The sequence below is a fragment of the Otolemur garnettii genome, unplaced genomic scaffold (assembly GCF_000181295.1).
Source record: "Otolemur garnettii isolate 467f Iridium unplaced genomic scaffold, OtoGar3 scaffold00038, whole genome shotgun sequence".
In the NCBI taxonomy this organism is placed as follows: domain Eukaryota; kingdom Metazoa; phylum Chordata; class Mammalia; order Primates; family Galagidae; genus Otolemur; species Otolemur garnettii.
The window spans coordinates 12,308,640-12,310,465 of NW_003852433.1; the positions used below are offsets into that span (position 1 = coordinate 12,308,640).

Genomic DNA, 1,826 nt, shown 5'->3' on the forward strand with positions numbered 1-1,826 from the left:
CATGCAGGTTAATACAAAAGGTGTAAAGTTTCCATCCTTTTTATTGGCTGAATAGTAGTCCATGGCATACATATACCACAGCCAGTTAATCCATTCCTGGGAGGGTGAGCATTTAGGTTGTTTCTATCTTTTGGCTGTTATAAATTGAGCTGCGATACCGTCTTTCAGTCTTGTAATCTGGTTTCTTGTACCCTCAAAGAATCCCCAACAATAAAAAAAAAAAAAAAGGAAAAAAAACCCCAGAAAACATCAATTAAATTTGACTCTTCAAATTGAGAATTTTGCTTATTAATAGACTCTTGAAAAGGTGAAAAACACATTTCAAAATATTCTCCACATATGTAACTAACAAGGGAGAGCATTAGCAAGCATACGAAAAATGCTTCTAGAAATAAGTGAGTGAAGCTCAACAACCCAGTAGAAGAGAATGGGCCAAGACGTGGACGTCTCAGATGTAGAAACATAGTACATACGGCTACTGATGAATATGTGAGGAGGTGTGGAGCATCATTAATAATGGGGCAAATCTAGACCAGAAAGAGATATTATTTTACACTTATTTGTTAACCTGGCAAACTAAGGGTTAGAAGGCACGTGGAGTTACAGAGGGAATGTCATTGATGCATCCACTTTGGAAAAACAGTTTAGTGTTATATCCTCATATGGAAATTTTAAACATCCTTTGATCTCATGATTTTCCTTGTAGATCTATGCCCGAGAGATGTAAGATCCCTAATTTTTCTTCTGGATCTTTGCCCAGGTGGCTCCTAATGCCGATTTTCATGATAGCAATTGGAAACAAACTAAGTGCCCATTGGTAAGAAAGTGGATGAAGAAGTGTGGCATTTTCCAATCATGGAACATCATGCATCCTCAACAATGAAGATGGTAAAGGTACCAAATATGGCGACCTCCGATGCACCTGTCCCCTGCCCATCAACTGGCGTCCACTTTGCCACCTCCGTTGCATCCTGGAGGTGCCAGGGAACTGACGCCCCTTTGGGAAGCGTCTTCAACTTTTGACTGACAGGAGTTGTTAACAGCCCAGCTGCCTCTTTGCTTGGGTGAGATAAGTCACCCAAGTGTGTGTAGGACACACCCCGACTTTTCCTGGAGAGATTAAGCTCCAGTTGCCCACAGCGGTGCTGGGTTTGCTAATGTGCTTTCATGAAAAATGAGATGAAATACAAATAATGTGAAGTAACCCTTTTGAAAGTGAACCATTCCGTGGCCTTTAGTGTACTCACAGTGTTGTGCAACCACCACCTCTTTCTATTCCTAAAACATTTTCACTATCCCCCAAGGAAACCTGACCCATTAAGCTGCTGCGTCTCACCTGATGCACTTCTATTCTTTGTCTGCCTTTCTCTTCTTTATTTCTCCTCCTCTCCCCCAAATTATTTGCACTCAGATCCTTGTCCCCAGTTTCTGGGAGAACCCAAATGAAGGTGTTGGGCAGTGTCATATTAGATAAAAAAAAATCTAAGAAATAACATATATGTTGATATTCTTTTTTTTAAAGTAAAAAACTGAAATAAAAATACTTTGTTTTCAAGGAATATATATTAGATGTAAAAAGACAAAACAAGCTACCAACAATGATGGCAATATCTTTTTGTCAGCAGCAATTCACCGTGAGAGTGTTGTTGATATTTTAGGTCCCAGCGGAAAAAAATAAAAACAGAAGGAAAAAATACAATCAAGGAATCAATGATGAGATTCAAGAAGGTGGAGGATGGGCTGGAAGCCCACAGGTTTGGATGTGGGTTGCTGGAAGGATCCTAGGTTTTGTTGTTGGTAGAAAGCTTCTATCAGCTAATGACATT

General features: G+C 39.8%; 1 pseudogene; it reads left to right on the forward strand.

Annotated features, from left to right (window-relative positions):
* Positions 1–1,593: 1,593 nt before the first annotated feature.
* Positions 1,594–1,668, forward strand: LOC111725379 (annotated as a pseudogene).
* The last annotated feature ends 158 nt before the right edge of the window (positions 1,669–1,826 follow it).